Source organism: Hyla sarda, chromosome 2 (assembly GCF_029499605.1).
Source record: "Hyla sarda isolate aHylSar1 chromosome 2, aHylSar1.hap1, whole genome shotgun sequence".
NCBI classification, from domain to species: Eukaryota; Metazoa; Chordata; class Amphibia; order Anura; family Hylidae; genus Hyla; species Hyla sarda.
The window spans coordinates 341,810,430-341,828,551 of record NC_079190.1 but is presented as its reverse complement, the minus strand read 5'-3'; the positions used below and the strand labels follow the sequence as shown (position 1 = coordinate 341,828,551).

The following is an 18,122-nucleotide window of genomic DNA, read 5'->3' as shown; positions in this document are numbered from 1 at the left end:
AAGCTGAAATTGGAGTGCGTTGTTCGGCAGCTGAAGTGAATCTATACAGGACTTAAATTTGGCAATCTGGCGTCTCAGAGTCCTGTATTGCTCCGGCTCTTTACAACCTTCAACCCGCTGTCGCGCATTGTTTTGCAGGTCCTTTTGTCCTTTTGCAGGTCTCCGACTCTGGACTCCGGCAAAATGGCCACCACTGCACCGAGGGCTTCGGTGGGCGGGGTCTCTGGATCACGCGCGTGGGAAGGCTCCACGCTAGCTTTAACTCTTTCCACTGCGAATTGTAACTCCGCTGTATTCTTCGCCTCCCCCCTTACTTTTCGTGCGCACCTCTTTGTAAAGCACACGAAACGCACCGCTCTTGTACACTGTAATGCGGTTTGCAGCACATTATAAAGTCTGTTATATTGGGGGGGGTACACTTTCACTGGAGGCAACAGCAGCAGGCACACACAATCCTGTTCGTGACGCCAAAAAGGCTTTGTGTTAAGCCTCGGGGGTGTAGGGTAGCTGGGGTGTTGCTGAGGAGGTATCAGGGTTTTTGTTTAACTCTTGTCACTCGTGACGCCAGGGTGAGGGTTAAATGCTGAGGTAATGTTGGGCCTATCGCCACCCTTTTCAAGAGCGATAGGTGAGTGCAGAATAACGGATTGTCCACAACCAGTGCTTAGCTGAAAACTTGTAGAAACTTTACTGATTTTCTGTAACATGCAGCAGTAACAACAGACCAGATAACAGAGTCTATATACAGCTGAAGCAGCGATTGACAGGTGGTTGGGACCTTGTAAGTTCTCTTTAGTTTAGGAGGATTTTTGTAGCATAGATCTGCTGGATTTAGGGGTAGGTTTAGGTCCAGTGATCTTGCAGAGTTAGCAGGAAATTGTAAGAACTCACAATCTTTAGCGTAGGCCGAGGCCGCAAGGCTTAGGTCTAGTAATTGTCTATGGAGGTTGCGGAGGTCTTACCTCATCCAGAGTCAGCAACCCAAGAGAGCGATTAATGGCTGCAGCTCCCTTATATGTGCAGGGGCTGAGTGGTTTTGGATTGGTCCATACATCTGTCACTCACCGTTACATTGCATTGTGGGTGAACACCTGACATAAGAACCCCCAAAGGTCCTTCAACAAACCATAGAGTTCAGAACACCGAGTCACATGACCTAAGGTCCTGCAACACTAACAGGTAGGCATTTAAATATACATATATACATTTATATTTAGATGAATATTAACTAACTGAGGGGTGACCCCACCATTCCTAGGAACTCTGACTTTGGGGACCTCTACCAAGGTACGATATGCAATACGGTACCGGGACACCCCACAGACAACCATGGCAAAAATGCAATGTTGTCAAACGCTTTCATGCTCAGAAGAAAGCTCTAAATCTCATCATTTTGGGAGATAATTTTTAAAAGTTCCAAGTTGGAGTTGTGAAACAAAAAGGTTATGTCAAATGTCAGTAAAAACAAAATAGTTTTTAAAATTATGTTGAAGGTTTATATTGGAAATCAATGAAATCTTTTAAACATTAATATGATAGAGTACAAGTTGTCATCATTTGTGTCGAGATCTAGGATGAGTTCAACTATGCCAGATGTGAACCCAGCCTTATTAAAGAAAATCTCAACATAAAAAAAGTATAAAATATTTTTCATGCCACACACCTCTTTCCTACAATCATAAAACTGGACTCAGGGTATTGGTTACTAGAGTTTTGATACTTTTGTAAATATTTATAGCAGCCTCATGAAATTTGGCTCAAAAATACAAAACGTTCTTAAGTTTATGTGGTTAACTGTAGACTAAAAAAAGATGATGAAGCAAGTAACACAGTAGAGAATTGAAACGCATGGTTTAACACTTTTATTTAACATAACTTGGTGTTACATACTACACTCACCACTCTGAAAGAACTTTCTTCTATTACTTCTTTTGAGAAAAAAAAAAGAACACAGTCATCAAAAGCAGACAACCATTGCAAAAACGCAATGTTGTCAACCGCTTTCATGCTCAGAAGAAAGCTCTAAATCTCATCATTGTGAATAGTGAGCTTGGACTCTTTCAGCCACATTTCTCCTTTCAAAGACTTTAGAAATGATCCATGAAAATATAGCCCTAATAATTAGAATTTTCTTATTTTTCACACCTATACGGTTTAACCTTTTAACTGAAGCTGAGATAATTTTCAAAAGTTCCGAGTTTGACTTGTGAAACAAAAAGGTTGTGTCAAATGTCAATAAAAACAAAATAGTTTTTAAAAGTATGTTGAAGGTTTATATGGAAATCAATTAAATCCTTTAACCCCTTAAGGACCAGGCCATTTTACACCTTAAGGACCAGAGCGCTTTTTGCAAATCTGATCACTGCCACTTTAAACATTAATAACTCTGGAATGCTTTTAGTTATCATTCTGATTCCGAGACTGTTTTTTCGTGACATATTCTACTTTAACTTAGTGGCAAAATTTTATGGTAACTTGCATCCTTTCTTGGTGAAAAATCCCCAATTTGATGAAAAAAATGAAAATTTTGCATTTTTCTAACTTTGAAGCTCTCTGCTTGTAAGAAAAATGGATATTCAAAATACATTTTTTTTGTTCACATATATAATATGTCCACTTTATGTTTGCATCATAACATTTATGAGTTTTTACTTTTGGAAGACACCAGAGGGCTTCAAAGTTCAGCAGCAATTTTGAAATTTTTCACAAAATTTTCAAACTCGCTATTTTTCATGGACCAGTTCAGGTTTGAAGTGGATTTAATGGGTCTTCATATTAGAAATACCCCGTAAAAGTCCCCATTATAAAAACTACACCCCCCAAAGTATTCAAAATGACATTCAGTAAGTGTATTAACCCTTGAGGTGTTTCACAGGAATAGCAGCAAATTGAAGGAGAAAATTCAAAATCTTCATTTTTTACACTCCCCAATTTTTGAATTTTTGCAAGGGGTAAAAAGGAGAAAACATTTTCCTGTATTTGTAGCCCAATTTCTCTCGAGTAAGCACATACCTCATATGTCTATGTTTATTGTTCAGCGGGCGCAGTAGAGGGCTGAGAAGGGAAGGAGCGACAAATGGTTTTTGGGGGGCATGTCACCTTTAGGAAGCCCCTATGGTGCCAGCACAGCAAAAAAAAGCCACATGGCATACCATTTTGGAAACTAGACCCCTCGGGGAATGTAACAAGGGGTAATGTGAACCTTAATACCCTACAGGTGTTTCACGACTTTTGCATATGTAAAAAAATATATATTTTTTTTACCTAAAATGCTTGGTTTCCCAAAATGTTTACATTTTTAAAAAGGGTAATAGCAGAAAATACCCCCCAAAATTTGAAGCCCAATTTCTTCCGATTCAGAAAACACCCCATATGGGGGTGAAAAGTGCTCTGCTGGCGCACTACAGGTCTCAGAAGAGAAGGAGTCACATTTGGCTTTTTGAAAGCAAATTTTGCTCTGGGGGCATGCCGCACTTACGTAGCCCCTATGGTGCCAGAACAGCAAAAAAAACACATGGCATACCATTTTGGAAACTAGACCCCTCGGGGAACGTAACAAGGGGTAATGTGAACCTTAACACCCCGCAGGTGATTCACAACTTTTGCATATGTAAAAAAAATAAAAATAATTTAACCTAAAATGCTTGGCTTCCCAAAAATTTTACATTTTTAAAAGGGGTAATAGCAGAAAATACCCCCCAAAATTTGTAACACAATTTCTCCCGAGTACGGCAATACCCCATATGTGACCCTAAACTGTTGCCTTGAAATACGACAGGGCTCCAAAGTGAGAGCGCCATGCGCATTCGAGGTCTGAATTAGGGACTTGCATAGGGGTGGACATAGGGGGTATTCTACGCCAGTGATTCCCAAACAGGGTGCCTCCAGCTGTTGTAAAAATCCCAGCATGCCTAGACAGTCAGTGGCTATCTGGCAATACTGGGAGTGGTTGTTTTGCAACAGCTGGAGGCTCCGTTTTGGAAACAATGGCATACCAGACGTTTTCCATTTTTATTGGGGAGGGGAGGAGGACTGTGTAGGGGTATGTGTATATGTAGTGTTTTTTACTTTTTATTTAATTTTTTGTTAGTGTAGTGTAGTGTTTTTAGGGTACAGTCGCACAGGCTGGCAGTTTGATCTGCGGCAGAAAATTTGCCGCAACTCAAACTTGCAGACGGATACTTAGTGTAAACCTCTGCTCATGTGAGTGTACCCAGTATGTTCACTTTGGGGAGGTGGGAACATCCAGCTGTTGCAAAACTACAACTCCCAGCATGTACAGTCTATCAGTGCATGCTGGGAGCTGTAGTTTTGCAACAGATGGAGGCTCCGTTATGGAAACAGTGGCGTACCAGACGTTTTTCATTTTTATTGGGGAGGGGGGCTGTGTAGGGGTATGTGTATATGTAGTGCTTTTTACTTTTTATTTTATTTTGTGTTAGTGTAGTGTTTTTAGGGTACAATCGCACGGGCGGGGGTTCACAGTAGTTTCTCGCTGGAAGTTTGAGCTGCGGCAGAAAATTTGCCGCAGCTCAAACTTGCAGCCGGATACTTAGTGTAAACCTCTGCCCATGTGAGTGTACCCTGTACATTCACATTGGGGGGGGACATCTAGCTGTTGCAAAACTACAACTCCCAGCATGTACGGTTTATCAGTGCATGCTGGGAGTTGTAGTTTTGCAACAGCTGGAGGCACACTGGTTGTGAAACACCAAGTTTGGTAACAAACTCAGTGTTTTGCAACCAGTGTGCCTTCAGCTGTTGCAAAAGCTACAACCCCCAGCATGTACGGACAGCGGAAGGGCATGCTGGGACTTGTAGTTATGCAACAGCCGGAGGCATACTACTTTGGCTGGGGATGCTGGGGATTCTAGTTATGCAACAGCTGGAGACACACTGGTTTGCTACTTAACTCAGTGTGCCTTCAGCTGTTGCAAAACTACAACTCTCAGCAGTCACCGACAGCCAACAGGCATGCTGGGAGTTGTAGTTATGCAACCAGCAGATGCACCACTACAACGCCCAGCATGCACTTTAGCTGTTTGTGCAAGCTGGCAGTTGTAGTTACACAACAGCTGAAGGTACACTTTTCCATAGAAAAAATGTGCCTCCAGCTGTTGCAAAACTATAAGTCCCAGCATGCCCATAAGGGCATGCTGGGAGTTGTGGTGGTCTGCCTCCTGCCATTGCATAACTACAGCTCCCAGCATGCCCTTTTTGCATGCTGGGAGCTGTTGCTAAGCAACAGCAGGAGGCTGTCACTCACCTCCTGCTGCTGCTCCACGCAGCATCAGGTCAGTCCCTCGCCGCCAAGGCCTGCGCCGCTGCTGCTGCCCCGATTCCAACATTGATGCCGGGGATCGGGGTCCCCAGCTCCCGAGGTGCACGTCCCGCACCCGGTCACGTCCTCCGGAAGAAGGGCGGAGCGGGTTGCGGGAGTGACACCCACAGCAGGCGCCCTGATTGCTCGGCCGGTAAAACACCGACGAATCAGGGCGATCGTGAGGTGGCACCAATGCCACCTCACCCCTGCTGGCTATGGCTGTTCGGGGCCGTCTCTGACGGCCCCGATCAGCCAGTGATTCCGGGTCACTGGAGACCCGATTGACCCGGAATCGCCACAGATCTCTGTACTGAATTGTCTAGCTATCTACGGCCATCGCCGACATGAGGGGGCATAATGACTCCCCTGGGCAATATGCAGCGATGCCTGCTGATGTACATATTTAACATAACTTGGTGTTACATACTACACTCACCACTCTGAAAGAACTTTCTTCTATTACTTCTTTTGAAAAAAAGAAGAACACAGTCATCAAAAGCAGACAACCATTGCAAAACTGCAATGTTGTCAACTGCTTTCATGCTCAGAAGAAAGCTCTAAATCTCATCATTGTGGATAGTGAGCTTGGACTCTTTCAGCCACATTTCTCCCTTCAAAGACTTTAGAAATGATCCCTGAAAGTATAGCCCTAACAATTAGGATTTTCAGATTTTTCCCACCTATACGGTTTAACCTTTTAACTGAAGCTGGGATCATTTTCAAAAGTTCCGAGTTTGAGTTGTGAAACAAAAAGGTTGTGTCAAATGTCAGTAAAAACAAAATAGTTTTTCAAAGTATGTTGAAGGTTTATATGGAAATCAATGAAATCCTTTAAACATGAGTATGATAGAGTACATGTTGTCATCAGTTGCGTCGAGATCTAGGCTGAGTTCAACTATTCCAGATGTTAACCCAGCCTTACTAAAGAAAATCTCAACATAAAAAAAGTATTAAATATTTGTCATGCCACAACATCTCTTTCCTACAATAATAAAACTGGACTCAGGGTATATGTTACTAGAGTTTGGATACTTTTGTACTAAAAAAGAATTTATAGCAGCCTCGTGAGCTTAAGCTCAAAAATGCAAAACTTTCTTAAGTTTATTATATGATTAACTGTAGATTAAAAAAGAAGATAAAGCAAGTAACACTGTAGAGAATTGAAATGCATGGTTTAACACTTAAATTTAATATAACTTGGTGTTACATACTACACTCACCACTCTGAAAGAACTTTCTTCTACTACTTCTTTTGAAAAAAAGAAGAACACAAACATCAAAAGCAGACAACCATTGCTAAACTGCAATGTTGTCAACTGCTTTCATGCTCAGAAGAAAGCTCTAAAGCTCATGATTGTGGATAGTGAGCTTGGACTCTTTCAGCCACGTTTCTCCCTTGAAAGACTTTAGAAATGATCCCTGAAAGTATAGCCCTAACAATTAGAATTTTCAGATTTTTCCCACCTATACGGTTTAACCTTTTAACTGAAGCTGAGATCATTTTCAAAAGTTCCGAGTTTGAGTTGTGAAACAAAAAGGTTGTGTCAAATGTCAGTAAAAACAAAATAGTTTTTCAAAGTATGTTGAAGGTTTATATGGAAATCAATGAAATCCTTTAAACATGAATATGATAGAGTACATGTTGTCATCAGTTGCGTCGAGATCTAGGCTGAGTTCAACTATTCCAGATGTTAACCCAGCCTTACTAAAGAAAATCTCAACATAAAAAAAGTATAAAATATTTGTCATGCCACAACATCTCTTTCCAACAATCAAAAAACCGGACTCAGGGCATATGTTACCTGAGTTTTGATACTTTTGTACTAAAAAAAACTTTATAGCAGCCTCCTGAGCTTTGGCTCCAAAATACAAAACTTTCTTAAGTTTATTATATGGTTAACTGTAGATTAAAAAAAGAAGATAGAGCAAGTAACACAGTAGAGAATTGAAACGCATGGTTTAACACTTTAATTTAACATAACTCGGTGTTACATACTACACTCACCACTCTGAAAGAACTTTCTTCTATTACTTCTTTTGAAAAAAAGAAGAACACAGTCATCAAAAGCAGACAACCATTGCTAAACTGCAATGTTGTCAACTGCTTTCATGCTCAGAAGAAAGCTCTAAATCTCATCATTGTGGATAGTGAGCTTGGACTCTTTCAGCCACATTTCTCCCTTCAAAGACTTTAGAAATGATCCCTGAAAGTATAGCCCTAACAATTAGGATTTTCAGATTTTTCCCACCTATACGTTTTAACCTTTTAACTGAAGCTGAGATCATTTTCAAAAGTTCCGAGTTTGAGTTGTGAAACAAAAAGGTTGTGTCAAATGTCAGTAAAAACAAAATAGTTTTTCAAAGTATGTTGAAGGTTTATATGGAAATCAATGAAATCCTTTAAACATGAGTATGATAGAGTACATGTTGTCATCAGTTGCGTCGAGATCTAGGCTGAGTTCAACTATTCCAGATGTTAACGCAGCCTTACTAAAGAAAATCTCAACATAAAAAAAGTATAAAATATTTGTCATGCCACAACATCTCTTTCCTACAATCATAAAACCGGACTCAGGGCATATGTTACCTGAGTTTTGATACTTTTGTACTAAAAAAATTTATAGCAGCCTCGTGAGCTTAAGCTCAAAAATACAAAACTTTCTTAAGTTTATTATATGGTTAACTGTAGATGAAAAAAGAAGATAAAGCAAGTAACACTGTAGAGAATTGAAATGCATGGTATAACACTTTAATTTAACATAACTTGGTGTTACATACTACACTCACCACTCTGAAAGAACTTTCTTCTATTACTTCTTTTGAATAAAAGAAGAACACAGTAATCAAAAGCAGACAACCATTGCAAAACTGCAATATTGTCAACCGCTTTCATGCTCAGAAGAAAGCTCTAAATCTCATCATTGTGGATAGTGAGCTTGGACTCTTTCAGCCACATTTCTCCCTTCAAAGACTTTAGAAATGATCCCTGAAAGTATAGCCCTAACAATTAGGATTTTCAGATTTTTCCCACCTATACGGTTTAACCTTTTAACTGAAGCTGAGATCATTTTCAAAAGTTCCGAGTTTGAGTTGTGAAACAAAAAAGTTGTGTCAAATGTCAGTAAAAACAAAATAGTTTTTCAAAGTATGTTGAAGGTTTATATGGAAATCCTTTAAACATGAGTATGATAGAGTACATGTTGTCATCAGTTGCGTCGAGATCTAGGCTGAGTTCAACTATTCCAGATGTTAACCCAGCCTTACTAAAGAAAATCTCAACATAAAAAAGTATAAAATATTTGTCATGCCACAACATCTCTTTCCTACAATCATAAAACCGGACTCAGAGCATATGTTACCTGAGTTTTGATACTTTTGTACTAAAAAAATTTATAGCAGCCTCGTGAGCTTTAGCTCAAAAATACAAAACTTTCTTAAGTTTATTATATGGTTAACTGTAGATTAAAAAAGAAGATAAAGCAAGGAACACTGTAGAGAATTGAAATGCATGGTTTAACACTTTAATTTAACATAACTTGAAGTTACATACTACACTCACCACTCTGAAAGAACTTTCTTCTATTACTTCTTTTGAAAAAAAGAAGAACACAGTCATCAAAAGCAGACAACCATTGCAAAACTGCAATGTTGTCAACCGCTTTCATGCTCAGAAGAAAGCTCTAAATCTCATCATTGTGGATAGTGAGCTTGGACTCTTTCAGCCACATTTCTCCCTTCAAAGACTTTAGAAATGATCCCTGAAAGTATAGCCCTAACAATTAGGATTTTCAGATTTTTCCCACCTATACGGTTTAACTGAAGCTGAGATCATTTTCAAAAGTTCCGAGTTTGAGTTGTGAAACAAAAAGGTTGTGTCAAATGTCAGTAAAAACAAAATAGTTTTTCAAAGTATGTTGAAGGTTTATATGGAAATCAATGAAATCCTTTAAACATGAGTATGATAGAGTACATGTTGTCATCAGTTGCGTCGAGATCTAGGCTGAGTTCAACTATTCCAGATGTTAACGCAGCCTTACTAAAGAAAATCTCAACATAACAAAAGTATAAAATATTTGTCATGCCACAACATCTCTTTCCTACAATCATGAAACCGGACTCAGGGCATATGTTACCTGAGTTTTGATACTTTTGTAATGAAAAAAACTTTATAGCAGCCTCGTGAGCTTTGGCTCAAAAATACAAAACTTTCTTAAGTTTATTATATGGTTAACTGTAGATTAAAAAAAGAAGATAGAGCAAGTAACACTGTAGAGAATTGAAATGCATGGTTTAACACTTTAATTTAACATAACTTGGTGTTACATACTACACTCACCACTCTGAAAGAACTTTCTTCTATTACTTCTTTTGAAAAAAAAGAAGAACACAGTCATCAAAAGCAGACAACCATTGCTAAACTGCAATGTTGTCAACCGCTTTCATGCTCAGAAGAAAGCTCTAAATCTCATCATTGTGGATAGTGAGCTTGGACTCTTTCAGCCACATTTCTCCCTTCAAAGACTTTAGAAATGATCCCTGAAAGTATAGCCCTAACAATAAGAATTTTCAGATTTTTCCCACCTATACGTTTTAACCTTTTAACTGAAGCTGAGATCATTTTCTAAAGTTCCGAGTTTGAGTTGTGAAACAAAAAGGTTGTGTCAAATGTCAGTAAAAACAAAATAGTTTTTCAAAGTATGTTGAAGGTTTATATGGAAATCAATGAAATCCTTTAAACATGAGTAGGATAGAGTACATGTTGTCATCAGTTGCGTCGAGATCTAGGCTGAGTTCAACTATTCCAGATGTTAACGCAGCCTTACTAAAGAAAATCTCAACATAAAAAAAGTATAAAATATTTGTCATGCCACAACATCTCTTTCCTACAATCATAAAACCGGACTCAGGGCATATGTTACCTGAGTTTTGATACTTTTGTACTAAAAAAATTTATAGCAGCCTCGTGAGCTTAAGCTCAAAAATACAAAACTTTCTTAAGTTTATTATATGGTTAACTGTAGATGAAAAAAGAAGATAAAGCAAGTAACACTGTAGAGAATTGAAATGCATGGTATAACACTTTAATTTAACATAACTTGGTGTTACATACTACACTCACCACTCTGAAAGAACTTTCTTCTATTACTTCTTTTGAATAAAAGAAGAACACAGTAATCAAAAGCAGACAACCATTGCAAAACTGCAATATTGTCAACCGCTTTCATGCTCAGAAGAAAGCTCTAAATCTCATCATTGTGGATAGTGAGCTTGGACTCTTTCAGCCACATTTCTCCCTTCAAAGACTTTAGAAATGATCCCTGAAAGTATAGCCCTAACAATTAGGATTTTCAGATTTTTCCCACCTATACGGTTTAACCTTTTAACTGAAGCTGAGATCATTTTCAAAAGTTCCGAGTTTGAGTTGTGAAACAAAAAAGTTGTGTCAAATGTCAGTAAAAACAAAATAGTTTTTCAAAGTATGTTGAAGGTTTATATGGAAATCCTTTAAACATGAGTATGATAGAGTACATGTTGTCATCAGTTGCGTCGAGATCTAGGCTGAGTTCAACTATTCCAGATGTTAACCCAGCCTTACTAAAGAAAATCTCAACATAAAAAAGTATAAAATATTTGTCATGCCACAACATCTCTTTCCTACAATCATAAAACCGGACTCAGAGCATATGTTACCTGAGTTTTGATACTTTTGTACTAAAAAAATTTATAGCAGCCTCGTGAGCTTTAGCTCAAAAATACAAAACTTTCTTAAGTTTATTATATGGTTAACTGTAGATTAAAAAAGAAGATAAAGCAAGGAACACTGTAGAGAATTGAAATGCATGGTTTAACACTTTAATTTAACATAACTTGAAGTTACATACTACACTCACCACTCTGAAAGAACTTTCTTCTATTACTTCTTTTGAAAAAAAGAAGAACACAGTCATCAAAAGCAGACAACCATTGCAAAACTGCAATGTTGTCAACCGCTTTCATGCTCAGAAGAAAGCTCTAAATCTCATCATTGTGGATAGTGAGCTTGGACTCTTTCAGCCACATTTCTCCCTTCAAAGACTTTAGAAATGATCCCTGAAAGTATAGCCCTAACAATTAGGATTTTCAGATTTTTCCCACCTATACGGTTTAACTGAAGCTGAGATCATTTTCAAAAGTTCCGAGTTTGAGTTGTGAAACAAAAAGGTTGTGTCAAATGTCAGTAAAAACAAAATAGTTTTTCAAAGTATGTTGAAGGTTTATATGGAAATCAATGAAATCCTTTAAACATGAGTATGATAGAGTACATGTTGTCATCAGTTGCGTCGAGATCTAGGCTGAGTTCAACTATTCCAGATGTTAACGCAGCCTTACTAAAGAAAATCTCAACATAACAAAAGTATAAAATATTTGTCATGCCACAACATCTCTTTCCTACAATCATGAAACCGGACTCAGGGCATATGTTACCTGAGTTTTGATACTTTTGTAATGAAAAAAACTTTATAGCAGCCTCGTGAGCTTTGGCTCAAAAATACAAAACTTTCTTAAGTTTATTATATGGTTAACTGTAGATTAAAAAAAGAAGATAGAGCAAGTAACACTGTAGAGAATTGAAATGCATGGTTTAACACTTTAATTTAACATAACTTGGTGTTACATACTACACTCACCACTCTGAAAGAACTTTCTTCTATTACTTCTTTTGAAAAAAAAGAAGAACACAGTCATCAAAAGCAGACAACCATTGCTAAACTGCAATGTTGTCAACCGCTTTCATGCTCAGAAGAAAGCTCTAAATCTCATCATTGTGGATAGTGAGCTTGGACTCTTTCAGCCACATTTCTCCCTTCAAAGACTTTAGAAATGATCCCTGAAAGTATAGCCCTAACAATAAGAATTTTCAGATTTTTCCCACCTATACGTTTTAACCTTTTAACTGAAGCTGAGATCATTTTCTAAAGTTCCGAGTTTGAGTTGTGAAACAAAAAGGTTGTGTCAAATGTCAGTAAAAACAAAATAGTTTTTCAAAGTATGTTGAAGGTTTATATGGAAATCAATGAAATCCTTTAAACATGAGTAGGATAGAGTACATGTTGTCATCAGTTGCGTCGAGATCTAGGCTGAGTTCAACTATTCCAGATGTTAACGCAGCCTTACTAAAGAAAATCTCAACATAAAAAAAGTATAAAATATTTGTCATGCCACAACATCTCTTTCCTACAATCATAAAACCGGACTCAGGGCATATGTTACCTGAGTTTTGATACTTTTGTACTAAAAAAATTTATAGCAGCCTCGTGAGCTTAAGCTCAAAAATACAAAACTTTCTTAAGTTTATTATATGGTTAACTGTAGATGAAAAAAGAAGATAAAGCAAGTAACACTGTAGAGAATTGAAATGCATGGTATAACACTTTAATTTAACATAACTTGGTGTTACATACTACACTCACCACTCTGAAAGAACTTTCTTCTATTACTTCTTTTGAATAAAAGAAGAACACAGTAATCAAAAGCAGACAACCATTGCAAAACTGCAATATTGTCAACCGCTTTCATGCTCAGAAGAAAGCTCTAAATCTCATCATTGTGGATAGTGAGCTTGGACTCTTTCAGCCACATTTCTCCCTTCAAAGACTTTAGAAATGATCCCTGAAAGTATAGCCCTAACAATTAGGATTTTCAGATTTTTCCCACCTATACGGTTTAACCTTTTAACTGAAGCTGAGATCATTTTCAAAAGTTCCGAGTTTGAGTTGTGAAACAAAAAAGTTGTGTCAAATGTCAGTAAAAACAAAATAGTTTTTCAAAGTATGTTGAAGGTTTATATGGAAATCCTTTAAACATGAGTATGATAGAGTACATGTTGTCATCAGTTGCGTCGAGATCTAGGCTGAGTTCAACTATTCCAGATGTTAACCCAGCCTTACTAAAGAAAATCTCAACATAAAAAAGTATAAAATATTTGTCATGCCACAACATCTCTTTCCTACAATCATAAAACCGGACTCAGAGCATATGTTACCTGAGTTTTGATACTTTTGTACTAAAAAAATTTATAGCAGCCTCGTGAGCTTTAGCTCAAAAATACAAAACTTTCTTAAGTTTATTATATGGTTAACTGTAGATTAAAAAAGAAGATAAAGCAAGGAACACTGTAGAGAATTGAAATGCATGGTTTAACACTTTAATTTAACATAACTTGAAGTTACATACTACACTCACCACTCTGAAAGAACTTTCTTCTATTACTTCTTTTGAAAAAAAGAAGAACACAGTCATCAAAAGCAGACAACCATTGCAAAACTGCAATGTTGTCAACCGCTTTCATGCTCAGAAGAAAGCTCTAAATCTCATCATTGTGGATAGTGAGCTTGGACTCTTTCAGCCACATTTCTCCCTTCAAAGACTTTAGAAATGATCCCTGAAAGTATAGCCCTAACAATTAGGATTTTCAGATTTTTCCCACCTATACGGTTTAACTGAAGCTGAGATCATTTTCAAAAGTTCCGAGTTTGAGTTGTGAAACAAAAAGGTTGTGTCAAATGTCAGTAAAAACAAAATAGTTTTTCAAAGTATGTTGAAGGTTTATATGGAAATCAATGAAATCCTTTAAACATGAGTATGATAGAGTACATGTTGTCATCAGTTGCGTCGAGATCTAGGCTGAGTTCAACTATTCCAGATGTTAACGCAGCCTTACTAAAGAAAATCTCAACATAACAAAAGTATAAAATATTTGTCATGCCACAACATCTCTTTCCTACAATCATGAAACCGGACTCAGGGCATATGTTACCTGAGTTTTGATACTTTTGTAATGAAAAAAACTTTATAGCAGCCTCGTGAGCTTTGACTCAAAAATACAAAACTTTCTTAAGTTTATTATATGGTTAACTGTAGATTAAAAAAAGAAGATAGAGCAAGTAACACTGTAGAGAATTGAAATGCATGGTTTAACACTTTAATTTAACATAACTTGGTGTTACATACTACACTCACCACTCTGAAAGAACTTTCTTCTATTACTTCTTTTGAAAAAAAAGAAGAACACAGTCATCAAAAGCAGACAACCATTGCTAAACTGCAATGTTGTCAACCGCTTTCATGCTCAGAAGAAAGCTCTAAATCTCATCATTGTGGATAGTGAGCTTGGACTCTTTCAGCCACATTTCTCCCTTCAAAGACTTTAGAAATGATCCCTGAAAGTATAGCCCTAACAATAAGAATTTTCAGATTTTTCCCACCTATACGTTTTAACCTTTTAACTGAAGCTGAGATCATTTTCTAAAGTTCCGAGTTTGAGTTGTGAAACAAAAAGGTTGTGTCAAATGTCAGTAAAAACAAAATAGTTTTTCAAAGTATGTTGAAGGTTTATATGGAAATCAATGAAATCCTTTAAACATGAGTAGGATAGAGTACATGTTGTCATCAGTTGCGTCGAGATCTAGGCTGAGTTCAACTATTCCAGATGTTAACGCAGCCTTACTAAAGAAAATCTCAACATAAAAAAAGTATAAAATATTTGTCATGCCACAACATCTCTTTCCTACAATCATAAAACCGGACTCAGGGCATATGTTACCTGAGTTTTGATACTTTTGTACTAAAAAAATTTATAGCAGCCTCGTGAGCTTAAGCTCAAAAATACAAAACTTTCTTAAGTTTATTATATGGTTAACTGTAGATGAAAAAAGAAGATAAAGCAAGTAACACTGTAGAGAATTGAAATGCATGGTATAACACTTTAATTTAACATAACTTGGTGTTACATACTATACTCACCACTCTGAAAGAACTTTCTTCTATTACTTCTTTTGAATAAAAGAAGAACACAGTAATCAAAAGCAGACAACCATTGCAAAACTGCAATATTGTCAACCGCTTTCATGCTCAGAAGAAAGCTCTAAATCTCATCATTGTGGATAGTGAGCTTGGACTCTTTCAGCCACATTTCTCCCTTCAAAGACTTTAGAAATGATCCCTGAAAGTATAGCCCTAACAATTAGGATTTTCAGATTTTTCCCACCTATACGGTTTAACCTTTTAACTGAAGCTGAGATCATTTTCAAAAGTTCCGAGTTTGAGTTGTGAAACAAAAAAGTTGTGTCAAATGTCAGTAAAAACAAAATAGTTTTTCAAAGTATGTTGAAGGTTTATATGGAAATCCTTTAAACATGAGTATGATAGAGTACATGTTGTCATCAGTTGCGTCGAGATCTAGGCTGAGTTCAACTATTCCAGATGTTAACCCAGCCTTACTAAAGAAAATCTCAACATAAAAAAGTATAAAATATTTGTCATGCCACAACATCTCTTTCCTACAATCATAAAACCGGACTCAGAGCATATGTTACCTGAGTTTTGATACTTTTGTACTAAAAAAATTTATAGCAGCCTCGTGAGCTTTAGCTCAAAAATACAAAACTTTCTTAAGTTTATTATATGGTTAACTGTAGATTAAAAAAGAAGATAAAGCAAGGAACACTGTAGAGAATTGAAATGCATGGTTTAACACTTTAATTTAACATAACTTGAAGTTACATACTACACTCACCACTCTGAAAGAACTTTCTTCTATTACTTCTTTTGAAAAAAAGAAGAACACAGTCATCAAAAGCAGACAACCATTGCAAAACTGCAATGTTGTCAACCGCTTTCATGCTCAGAAGAAAGCTCTAAATCTCATCATTGTGGATAGTGAGCTTGGACTCTTTCAGCCACATTTCTCCCTTCAAAGACTTTAGAAATGATCCCTGAAAGTATAGCCCTAACAATTAGGATTTTCAGATTTTTCCCACCTATACGGTTTAACTGAAGCTGAGATCATTTTCAAAAGTTCCGAGTTTGAGTTGTGAAACAAAAAGGTTGTGTCAAATGTCAGTAAAAACAAAATAGTTTTTCAAAGTATGTTGAAGGTTTATATGGAAATCAATGAAATCCTTTAAACATGAGTATGATAGAGTACATGTTGTCATCAGTTGCGTCGAGATCTAGGCTGAGTTCAACTATTCCAGATGTTAACGCAGCCTTACTAAAGAAAATCTCAACATAACAAAAGTATAAAATATTTGTCATGCCACAACATCTCATTCCTACAATCATAAAACCGGACTCAGGGCATATGTTACCTGAGTTTTGATACTTTTGTAATGAAAAAAACTTTATAGCAGCCTCCTGAGCTTTGGCTCAAAAATACAAAACTTTCTTAAGTTTATTATATGGTTAACTGTAGATTAAAAAAAGAAGATAGAGCAAATAACACAGTAGAGAATTGAAACACATGGTTTAACACTTTAATTTAACATAACTTAGTGTTACATACTACACTCACCACTCTGAAAGAACTTTCTTCTATTATTTCTTTTGAAAAAAAGAAGAACACAGTCATCAAAAGCAGACAACCATTGCTAAACTGCAATGTTGTCAACCGCTTTCATGCTAAGAAGAAAGCTCTAAATCTCATCATTGTGGATGGTGAGCTTGGACTCTTTCAGCCACATTTCTCCCTTCAAAGACTTTAGAAATGATCCCTGAAAGTATAGCCCTAACAATTAGGATTTTCAGATTTTTCCCACCTATACGGTTTAACCTTTTAACTGAAGCTGAGATCATTTTCAAAAGTTCCGAGTTTGAGTTGTGAAACAAAAAGGTTGTGTCAAATGTCAGTAAAAACAAAATAGTTTTTCAAAGTATGTGAAGGTTTATATGGAAATCCTTTAAACATGAGTATGATAGAGTACATGTTGTCATCAGTTGCGTCGAGATCTAGGCTGAGTTCAACTATTCCAGATGTTAACCCAGCCTTACTAAAGAAAATCTCAACATAAAAAACGTATAAAATATTTGTCATGCCACAACATCTCTTTCCTACAATCATAAAACCGGACTCAGGGCATATGTTACCTGAGTTTTGATACTTTTGTAATGAAAAAAACTTTATAGCAGCCTCGTGAGCTTTGGCTCAAAAATACAAAACTTTCTTAAGTTTATTATATGGTTAACTGTAGATTAAAAAAGAAGATAGAGCAAGTAACACTGTAGAGAATTGAAATGCATGGTTTAACTCTTTAATTTAACATAACTTGGTGTTACATACTACACTCACCACTCTGAAAGAACTTTCTTCTATTACTTCTTTTGAAAAAAAGAAGAACACAGTCATCAAAAGCAGACAACCATTGCAAAACTGCAATGTTGTCAACCGCTTTCATGCTCAGAAGAAAGCTCTAAATCTCATCATTGTGGATAGTGAGCTTGGACTCTTTCAGCCACATTTCTCCCTTCAAAGACTTTAGAAATGATCCCTGAAAGTACAGCCCTAACAATTAGGATTTTCAGATTTTTCCCACCTATACGGTTTAACCTTTTAACTGAAGCTGAGATAATTTTCAAAAGTTCCGAGTTTGAGTTGTGAAACAAAAAGGTTGTGTCAAATGTCAGTAAAAACAAAATAGTTTTTCAAAGTATGTTGAAGGTTTATATGGAAATCCTTTAAACATGAGTATGATAGAGTACATGTTGTCATCAGTTGCGTCGAGATCTAGGCTGAGTTCAACTATTCCAGATGTTAACCCAGCCTTACTAAAGAAAATCTCAACATAAAAAAAGTATAAAATATTCGTCATGCCACAACATCTCTTTCCTACAATCAAAAAACCGAACTCAGGGCATATGTTACCTGAGTTTTGATACTTTTGTAATAAAAAAAACTTTATAGCAGCCTCGTGAGCTTTGGCTTGAAAATACAAAACTTTCTTAAGTTTATTATATGGTTAACTGTAGATTAAAAAAGAAGATA

General features: G+C 36.7%; 17 non-coding genes across 17 annotated transcripts; all 17 read right to left on the bottom strand.

Annotated features, from left to right (window-relative positions):
• Window positions 1-1,897: 1,897 nt before the first annotated feature.
• On the bottom strand, window positions 1,898-2,116 carry LOC130359340 (small nucleolar RNA U3). The gene has a single exon (XR_008890086.1). It is a non-coding gene; the product is annotated as a small nucleolar RNA U3 (small nucleolar RNA).
• A 3,641-nt stretch (window positions 2,117-5,757) lies between these two features.
• LOC130360069 (small nucleolar RNA U3) lies at window positions 5,758-5,974 on the bottom strand. Its single transcript, XR_008890551.1, has one exon. It is a non-coding gene; the product is annotated as a small nucleolar RNA U3 (small nucleolar RNA).
• Window positions 5,975-6,541: 567 nt separating this feature from the next.
• LOC130359202 (small nucleolar RNA U3) lies at window positions 6,542-6,758 on the bottom strand. Its single transcript, XR_008889963.1, has one exon. It is a non-coding gene; the product is annotated as a small nucleolar RNA U3 (small nucleolar RNA).
• A 568-nt stretch (window positions 6,759-7,326) lies between these two features.
• LOC130360075 (small nucleolar RNA U3) lies at window positions 7,327-7,543 on the bottom strand. Its single transcript, XR_008890557.1, has one exon. It is a non-coding gene; the product is annotated as a small nucleolar RNA U3 (small nucleolar RNA).
• Window positions 7,544-8,108: 565 nt separating this feature from the next.
• LOC130359076 (small nucleolar RNA U3) lies at window positions 8,109-8,325 on the bottom strand. The gene has a single exon (XR_008889850.1). It is a non-coding gene; the product is annotated as a small nucleolar RNA U3 (small nucleolar RNA).
• Window positions 8,326-8,880: 555 nt separating this feature from the next.
• On the bottom strand, window positions 8,881-9,097 carry LOC130360107 (small nucleolar RNA U3). The gene has a single exon (XR_008890587.1). It is a non-coding gene; the product is annotated as a small nucleolar RNA U3 (small nucleolar RNA).
• Window positions 9,098-9,657: 560 nt separating this feature from the next.
• LOC130360117 (small nucleolar RNA U3) lies at window positions 9,658-9,875 on the bottom strand. Its single transcript, XR_008890596.1, has one exon. It is a non-coding gene; the product is annotated as a small nucleolar RNA U3 (small nucleolar RNA).
• Window positions 9,876-10,440: 565 nt separating this feature from the next.
• Window positions 10,441-10,657, bottom strand: LOC130359075 (small nucleolar RNA U3). The gene has a single exon (XR_008889849.1). It is a non-coding gene; the product is annotated as a small nucleolar RNA U3 (small nucleolar RNA).
• Window positions 10,658-11,212: 555 nt separating this feature from the next.
• On the bottom strand, window positions 11,213-11,429 carry LOC130360106 (small nucleolar RNA U3). Its single transcript, XR_008890586.1, has one exon. It is a non-coding gene; the product is annotated as a small nucleolar RNA U3 (small nucleolar RNA).
• Window positions 11,430-11,989: 560 nt separating this feature from the next.
• Window positions 11,990-12,207, bottom strand: LOC130360116 (small nucleolar RNA U3). Its single transcript, XR_008890595.1, has one exon. It is a non-coding gene; the product is annotated as a small nucleolar RNA U3 (small nucleolar RNA).
• A 565-nt stretch (window positions 12,208-12,772) lies between these two features.
• On the bottom strand, window positions 12,773-12,989 carry LOC130359074 (small nucleolar RNA U3). Its single transcript, XR_008889848.1, has one exon. It is a non-coding gene; the product is annotated as a small nucleolar RNA U3 (small nucleolar RNA).
• A 555-nt stretch (window positions 12,990-13,544) lies between these two features.
• On the bottom strand, window positions 13,545-13,761 carry LOC130360105 (small nucleolar RNA U3). The gene has a single exon (XR_008890585.1). It is a non-coding gene; the product is annotated as a small nucleolar RNA U3 (small nucleolar RNA).
• Window positions 13,762-14,321: 560 nt separating this feature from the next.
• On the bottom strand, window positions 14,322-14,539 carry LOC130360114 (small nucleolar RNA U3). The gene has a single exon (XR_008890594.1). It is a non-coding gene; the product is annotated as a small nucleolar RNA U3 (small nucleolar RNA).
• A 565-nt stretch (window positions 14,540-15,104) lies between these two features.
• On the bottom strand, window positions 15,105-15,321 carry LOC130359073 (small nucleolar RNA U3). The gene has a single exon (XR_008889847.1). It is a non-coding gene; the product is annotated as a small nucleolar RNA U3 (small nucleolar RNA).
• Window positions 15,322-15,876: 555 nt separating this feature from the next.
• LOC130360103 (small nucleolar RNA U3) lies at window positions 15,877-16,093 on the bottom strand. The gene has a single exon (XR_008890583.1). It is a non-coding gene; the product is annotated as a small nucleolar RNA U3 (small nucleolar RNA).
• A 560-nt stretch (window positions 16,094-16,653) lies between these two features.
• LOC130359023 (small nucleolar RNA U3) lies at window positions 16,654-16,870 on the bottom strand. Its single transcript, XR_008889802.1, has one exon. It is a non-coding gene; the product is annotated as a small nucleolar RNA U3 (small nucleolar RNA).
• A 557-nt stretch (window positions 16,871-17,427) lies between these two features.
• On the bottom strand, window positions 17,428-17,644 carry LOC130360154 (small nucleolar RNA U3). Its single transcript, XR_008890628.1, has one exon. It is a non-coding gene; the product is annotated as a small nucleolar RNA U3 (small nucleolar RNA).
• Window positions 17,645-18,122: the final 478 nt, after the last annotated feature.